The 8,130-nt window shown below is 38.2% G+C and overlaps 1 long non-coding RNA gene across 3 annotated transcripts in view; it reads left to right on the top strand.

The window, feature by feature from the left end:
* Nucleotides 1–221: 221 nt before the first annotated feature.
* Nucleotides 222–8,130, top strand: part of LOC111194757 (uncharacterized) — a 56,509-nt gene continuing 48,600 nt past the window's right edge. For all 3 annotated transcript variants that reach the window (XR_002651226.2, XR_002651227.2, XR_007440634.1), the window contains exons 1-2: nt 222–301; nt 2,598–2,794. This is a non-coding gene — a long non-coding RNA (uncharacterized LOC111194757). The remainder of the gene's footprint in view (nt 302–2,597; nt 2,795–8,130) is intronic.

Raw genomic sequence — 8,130 nt, 5'->3', positions numbered from 1 at the left:
GCTAAAAACAACTAACGATATATAATGTATATCTAATTAAATATATTAAAAAATACTTTGTATTTTAGCTATTTTTGTCTTTATTCGTTTATTTAAATAATAATTAAACAATAAGGATGAAAGGATGCAATTTTGTAAAAACAAATGTATAAAATATCAGTGAAACTATTACTGGCAGACAGTAATGATATTGAATATATAATATATGTTAATAGATGGGCGGGAGATCATGTGACAGAGGACCTGCAGGCTCATTCAGGAAGTTTCCAGGGATGGAGGGTTACTGTTTGTTGTCTCTGAGGTGAGGAGAAAATGTGTCCCACAGCTTGTGTTAAACATACTTGTTTTTGTGAAGCTACTGGTAATATTGTGGGTCTAACTGAATAGTAATTGTTTTGAAGTGTTAACTAAATTAAAATATCATTACTGTGGAGAAGTGCCTGGGCTGAACAGTTTAGCTAACGTTACCTAGCACTCACTAAGTTAACTAGCTAAACTAACTAACTAGCAAAAAAGGACATTCCTTTTTAATGTAACATTATTTATTGCCTATTCGATTTATTTATGGTGTCGCTACACTGTCTCAGTGTAAAAAAGCTGTGTTTATTATAAAGTATATAAAGAGATAAAATTTGTTAGTTGAATGGTGAGCTGTATTGTTAACATAAATATTTGGTTTAGTTTGTTAATGCTTACGCTAATGCTAACTATATGTTGTTTTCTATGGGTTGTTTGTTTTAGTTCATCCTGGGTGTCCTTGTTTGTATTATGTTTTTTATGTTTGTATTTGTTTTTTTAGAAAAAAAAAACTTAAATAAATAAAATAAGTAAGTAAAGTAGCTAGCTCACAAGTTAATTGGTTAGCTAGCTTTGTTTTTAGCATTTGAATGAGGAGCCAGCTAGCCTAGTTAGTTAACCCTAACTTGTTAGTTAAATAGGTTATCTAACAAGATTAGCTAGTTAACTAGAAAACAGTAGGTTGTTAGCATAGCCTAGTTGTGTAATTTGGTAGTTATTTATTTCAGATTTGTTTCAAACAGAGCTGTACAGTTTTTTAGCTTTGAAAATATTCATATTGTCAGGCTTTTTGGAAAAGCTTTTACTGATAGCAATTTAGCCAATTTTACTAACTAGCTAACCTAACCTAAATAACTAACTAACTAACTAATTGGGATATCTGTGTCTAATCTCACTGAAAATAGTTATTTATGTAATTGTTATTCTGTTATTCTTATATATACATACGGTGGCCGAGAAAGCCCAACACACTGCAAATTGAAAAGAGCTGCAAAAGCACAAAACACATCCATCAAAATTACAACACAGGCACTGCAAATAGAGAAACGCGCTGAAAATAAAGAAACAAGCTGTAATTAGATAAACGCACTGCAAATGCAGCCACAACACAAGGAAAGTGAGTCACAACCCAACAGAATTTTCCCAGGGGACCGTAAAAGATGCTGTGCAGTTAAACTACTTATTCAGTTCGGTTTCCCCTAATAGTCTTCTGTACACACACCCCAGTCCCAGATGTTACTGAAGACATAGTTTAGGGGTACAGCAACCTCTTAGGGTCGCCCGGGGAAATTCTGTTGTGTTGTGACTGAGATTAATTGAATGAAGGACAGGACATTTTAAATAGAAATGACTGTACTGAGTATGGGATTGTGTTTAAATGGTGTTTTTTAAGGCTCTATCATTACCTATGCATTTTGTCTGTGATCGTGTGTATCAGGATAAATATTGTGCATTGTGAAAATGCTTTTAATTATCATGTCATAATATTTTAGCAGTTTGGCTTTGATGCAAAATCTTTTCAGTGAGTATTACGTGGGACATACATATCCATACAGTAATATGCATTTGTTGTTTGTAAGAAAACTTCTATCATGATATTGCTCTTAGTTAGGGTGGGCGATATGGCTTTAAAATTATATCACAACAAAACAAATAAAAAAATATTTCAAGAATACACTACTGCAACAAAATGACAACAAATTGTATCAGTGCATACAATATGATATGGCATACCCCTAACTGAGATATTAAACAAAACAAGATTTTTTTTTAGATTTGTAACAGAAGTCAATAATCCAGAATATGCTCTCCAAATATCTCCATATATCCAGGATTAAAATGTAAGAAATAAATTAAATGATACTGGACAGATATAATCTGTGTCTTGTAGATATATAATGAGAAATGAGAACAGTGTGTATTTTTCTTTTGCTAAAAACTGTAAAAAAAAAAAAAAAAAAAAGTAGTACCCTAATGTGATAATTAGGGGTGGGTAATGTGGCACAATATTTCAGGGTATAATATCGTTCAAAAATGTCTATTTAAAAATGTTGGTGATATTATTGCGTACAATGTGACATGGCACCTCAGATTTTTTTGCTAGGTTTCTTTAAATTAGATCTACTTTTACTCACACATTTTTTCAGTTACAATACTGCTCATGGTCATATTGTAATGTGTTGTAATGCTAATACAGTGCTCATATGTCAAGGCTTCCCACTTTTGACTAAACCACACAAGCTCAGTGTTTACCTCAGCTAAGTGCCGGTAATTTTATAATTTCATTTTTCCTCCTTCAGTGTTTCGGCCAAATAAATCTCTTCAGTGGAAGGAGAGAACCTGAGACAGAGGCGGGCGGAGAGTAAAGAGTGCCGCGCCCGCACTCGGTGGTCTGCCTCAGCCAGTGCATGGGAGTGCGGGAGCTACAAAAATAAACTCTGCCTTCTGGCGGTGAGGGTGGCCTGTGCCATTCTTGGTTGGGGACATGGGTGCTCTGGTGAGTGTAAGAGCTGTCACAGCACACACACAAAAACACACATGCACACACACACCCCTTTCGTCCTCCTCAGAGTGGGCTGGTCCGCGGGGCATCAGGGGAGAGGGTCTGCAGGAGCTCAGGTCCGCAGGCATTCTTCACATTCTCCAGCAGAGCTGGAGCTGGACCTGAGCAGGCTGGTCGGGAGAGGTGTGGGCCAGGCCACAGGGGGGCCTCTCTCATGTCATCACTGTCAAATTCAACAGGAGACACAAAGTTAACTTAAAGCAGACCTCTAACAACCAGGGCTGCCTTATTCAACCCGAGTTCACTTATTTCTCTTTCTCACACTCACTCTCCTTCTTTATGTGTTTTTTCTCTCCTGCTGTATAACATTACATATGTAGCTTTTTAAATTAGGGATATCCCGAAGCGATCTAGTGACTCAGACTTGAGGCTAATGCAGGCATACTTTTTATAGATCTGGTATTGTCTGTTTTAATGTCATTCCTGTTTTGGGTCCTTGGTTTAAACCATGCTGTTCAGAGCACCATCTGGTGTCATTAAGGTGCCATTACTGGACATCATTGACCAAGTAGCAGCACTGGTGAGTTCTCAGAAGGTAAATAAAAGAGTTTAGTTAAAGTCTGTAGTGTGGAGCTATTTTATAGTAGAATGTAAATACTCTCATTTTACACTCTTTTTTTATTGGCTGGAGAACCACACACCTTTCTTTGCTACAGCATATTCAGAACCGACTGGAGACTAACAATAAAGCTCATATACACTTTATAAAAACTCAAATCATTGCACATTTACCTCACTATAAAGAGATATTTCACATCAGTAGTCAACAAACAACAACACATTTCAATTCAGAATGTGTACAGAGTTTTTAATGGAACTGGGAGCTGAATGGTCAGGTAGATCAGTCAGACTGGATTATTAGATATTAAAAACTCTTAAATAAAATAATAACTTAAAATAGTCCAGAATTCCTAATTATATAGGTTGTTACTATAAACTAAATGTGTTTTTACTTCAGTATTAGCCAGCATGGCATCTTATCTAAACTGTGTGGCCACATAATTTATACAAACGGAAAGATCAAATTAAAATATATATATATATATATATATATATACGTATATATATATATATATACGTATATATATATATATGTGTGTGTGTGTGTTTATGTCCTTATTCTTCCTCAATCTCACATTCTGAGTCTCTCAGGTTTGTTCCTCTTCTTACTCTTAGTGAAAGGAAAGAGTGCGTCTGTGTGTGTGAGAGAGACAGAGAGAAAGAAAAAGTGAGATAGAGAGTGAGAGAGAGAGGCTGAGTGAGTGAAGGAGAGAGTGTGTAAGACAGAGCACACAGCTGTGTAGTGTCTTGCCCAGACAACTCTAGTGGATTTGGCGTGCTCTGACAAAATCCATTTTGTGATGAAGTTGTGATTAGGGTGATAGCCCTGGAGTTATGATCTTGGCTCCTCAGGGATCAGTGTATGCACAGCTGTACAGTGCACCATCTCTCACACACACGGAGAGTGAGAATACACATGCTCGCCCGCCCGCCCTCAGTACACAAGCCTGGATTGAAATGTGCACAAAACCACAAACCAAAGCCCAGTTCATTTATTGGACATTTTGATTGCTGTGGCACTATTTCATGCATTATCGTGTTTATGTGTTTGTGCTATGAAATGTATTTGGCTTTGGCAGGAAGGTTTGAACATGGACATAGAATTGGATTCTATTGCATTGGAGTCTGTTGCGTTGGAAAAACGGGATTATGTCGATAATCCTTGTGGCATATTCACTGAAACTCAATCTCATTAGAAGATTATTAGCTATGAAAATGACCCACCACATTTAGCTCATTACTGTCAACATCATCACAAACTAAATGGCTTTTATGATCAGCGAAATCTCCCATGGCATACTTCTGCTCATTCGAGAACCCCAGAAATTCCCTCCGAACGTCTGGAGTGAGGCAAATTTTTCCATCCTGCCTGCAACTTCCAGATTTTGATCTAATCTAACATCATAAAAATGCATTTTGCGTGAATGGTGACGTGCCTATGTTCTGTGATGGTGCTGTAGCGAGGCGCCCTTCAGCAGGGAAAAATTTCTGGGTTTATTCTAGTGCGGTTCCCGGCCTTTCTGGTGCTACATTAAAACATCTTCTAGAGAGAAACCTCAAGACTTTATATCTGGTGCTTGAGTTTGCCAGATTTTCTATTCCTTTCTTTGTTCAGGCTTTTGATTATTGCGGTGAGACAGATTTGAGCTATGCAGATGCTGAAGTTTAATTTGGTCTGCCTGTGCTTCTGTGATCCTCTGCTTTGGCGAATAGAAAGAATAATCTCATTAGAGAGGTTTGAAGTAGATTAGTCACTAAGAGTCTTCATTCAACACAAATGAAGGCAGCTTGGTGAAACATTAACTCAGTTAAAATGACCATCTTGAGGCGGCTTTGCGTGCAAATGACCTGGCAGGCGAGTCGTTTTGAAGCCGGTGACTGTGGCGTAGGCGTGATTTGAGCGAGCGTTTGTATGTTCCTGCCTGCGTATGTGCCTGTTTGATGAAGGTATGTGAGTGACTGGGTCTGAGTGCCTGTGGTTGTTTGTGTATGTAGGTCCATGTTGGCTAATGTGTGTGTAGGTGTTATTACACAGCCACAGCGGATCCACACGCATTCACGGCATTCTCAGGACTTCAGCAGTGGCGAATATTTCATCCCAGTTCATCTCTAATAGCTGCAAGATAGTTCAACAAACCCCCACTCATTAGCTTATCGTGCTCTGGCGCTGACCATGTCCACTCCAGGGTCATCAGCCAGGCTGAGGACAGGCCCTCAGGGCTTGGGTGGGGGTCAGGGCAGGTTACTCATGGTGCAGTGCCAAACAGAGGGCACTGGCCTGGCCCAAGCTTTTGGCCTTTTAGTAATGTCCACCATCCCCCCTCCCTCCCTCTCACCCACCCATCCACTCAAACCCCCCAGGAGCCCACCCGCTCCTCCTCTTAACCTGTGCCCCTGCCCTGGTCTACCTCCTCCTCCATGCCTTTTCAATGTTATCCTTTTTTTCCTTCCCTAATTGCTTGTAATTTGCTCGTTGAAAGAATCCCCAGCTTGTCTGGCCTCTGACGCGTCTGTAACTGGAGCTCCCCGGAGGAGGATGAGGCCTCATTTTGTTAATGCACAGAAACACACACACACACACACGCAAGCATACACACACAAACACCACACACTCTCTCTCTCTCTTTCTCTCTCTCTTTTATAAAATAGGATAGTATAATAGTTTTAGGAATAAAAAAAATAAATACACCTGAAAAAAATATATAGCACAGTGCAAAAACTTACATACGCCGATAATATTTTTTATGAAAAATAACATTTTAATATTTTGTACCTTATATTAAAATATATACAAATAACATTCAAATAAAATGTGGTGGCTTTACATCACTTCGTTAATTAAATCATCTTTAAAGCTCTTCTCATGAGAGACCACCTATTTATTCTTAACACCTGGTTTAGTAAACATAAAAAGTCTTAAAAATTATACATTTTTGTTTATTTTTATTTAATTAGTTTTTCCTTCATTTGAAATCTTTCTTATTATTTAAAAATAAATAATTATGTAATATAAAGTTCAGAAAACACTTACAAACAAACACACACACACACACACACACACACACACACACACACACTCATGTAGACATGTGTAAGGTCTAGTTATGGTTAATGCCGGACAGAGCAAATCTTGGCTGGGAGCCACACCGCACACCATCTACAAGCAACTCCCCCCAGGGGTGTCTGCAGGGGGAGTTGTCCATCAATCTCACCAAGTGTGTGTGTGTGTGTGTGTGTGGGAGTAGGTGTGTGGGTTGGTGGGTGGCATTGACTTCTACAATCACAGTCATGCGAGAGCTCTATCAACAGTAACAGTGCCAAATGAAGCCATCAGAGAGGGGAGAGAAGTGTGTGTGTGTGTGTGTGTGTGTGTGTGGTGCATGTAGGTGCTGATAGGCAGGGAGGCTGGTAGGGAGCGGTGGGAGCTATTTGTTTCCTCACCTCCTCTGACGTCTCGCCCCGAAGAGAATTAATGAAGTCGTCACATCAAACAAAACAACCTTTCACTCATCCTGTTTAGACGCTGTTTAGAGAATAAGGCAGATGAGCATAATTTATCAAATATCACTGATTATTATTAATTATTATAAATACCTGAGTTTGGATTCTTTTTTCAGAATAAATTAGTTTAAGAAATATTAGTGCTGTATATAAGATAATCCTAACAGGCTTTCATTTATGTAAGCTTATGGTTTATGTAAGCTTTGGCAGAATAACGTAACATATAATATTATGTACTTTTTCACCTGTAGAGACTGCCATTCCGTGGAAGGTGTTTTTATTTTTGTATTACACCATTTTGAGTCATTTCTACAGAATTTTGTGCTAAAACTCTATGATCTTTAAACATGCAGGACTGTACAGATCACATCATTTTAATAAACAATAAGAGTTTTTTTTTTACTGCAAGAACTCCAGATTGTCTTCTTAACTTTTAATGTATGTCTATTTAAAAAATGTATTACTCCATTTGTTTCTGTTGTTTCTTTTCCTTTATTAAACAGATTTTGAACATTTTGTCAAAAAAAAGCTGGAACATAAAATAACATGCAAAAAAAAAAATGCATTGTGTTTTATATTTCCCTTGACTTATATTTAATTGAATGCCCAAAATCCAGGAATAAATGTACATTATATAATGAAATAAAGTTGACCAGACAAAAGATTAAATATTATATAGTACCAATATTTTATATTGACACTATCTGCAGTGAAAAAAAGCTAAAGTAAATGTAAGAAATTCTGCATTTGCATTTTCCTTACTTTTTTGGTAATCATAAAACAAAAACTATTTAATATAGAACTGTTAGATTTTATTTTAGAATTTCTTCTTTTATATTTGTATTTATTTATTTGTTTGTATTTTCCATATCTCAACCTTTGGGTCTGATTTGGTATTGTATGTTTTATTTTTTACTCTGTTTCTTCCTCATTGTGAAGTACAGTGTGGCAGTTGGCCGGTGTGGGCACTGTGTTGAAGGACAGTGCAGCGGAGTGGATGCTGTACAGTGGCACTCAGTCAGGGGCTGCATTCCTTCCCTCTGAGACACTCTCCTCAATGGAAGGAGTGTGTGTGAGTGTGTGTGTGGCAGCGCAGGGAATGGCATCCAGCTGTCCTGCAGGCCGAGATGATGACAGTATGGGCTCGCTTTGTGCCGGTGGCCCCTGGAGGGACACCCCACCACAGACGGGCAGCGCCGGCCCGTGTC

The sequence above is a fragment of the Astyanax mexicanus genome, chromosome 9 (assembly GCF_023375975.1).
Source record: "Astyanax mexicanus isolate ESR-SI-001 chromosome 9, AstMex3_surface, whole genome shotgun sequence".
In the NCBI taxonomy this organism is placed as follows: Eukaryota; Metazoa; Chordata; class Actinopteri; order Characiformes; family Acestrorhamphidae; genus Astyanax; species Astyanax mexicanus.
This window is presented reverse-complemented; position numbering and strand designations above follow the sequence as displayed.